Raw genomic sequence first — 210 nt, 5'->3', positions numbered from 1 at the left:
TAAATGTAATGAGTGTTTGACCTGTGTGTTACGTGTAGGTGATCTCTTTATACGAGAGAGAGAGAAAGAGCTGAATAGCAAAATCACTTGTATATAAATTCATAATGCAAAAATGTATGAAGCGCTCCTATGGTGCTTTCGTCTTATAGCATTATTTCATTTGATAGGTAAATATTTAAAATGTAGAGTATATAAATTATAGACTGAATA

Source organism: Bombus vancouverensis, chromosome 6 (assembly GCF_051014615.1).
Source record: "Bombus vancouverensis nearcticus chromosome 6, iyBomVanc1_principal, whole genome shotgun sequence".
Lineage (NCBI taxonomy): Eukaryota > Metazoa > Arthropoda > Insecta > Hymenoptera > Apidae > Bombus > Bombus vancouverensis.
This window is presented reverse-complemented; position numbering follows the sequence as displayed.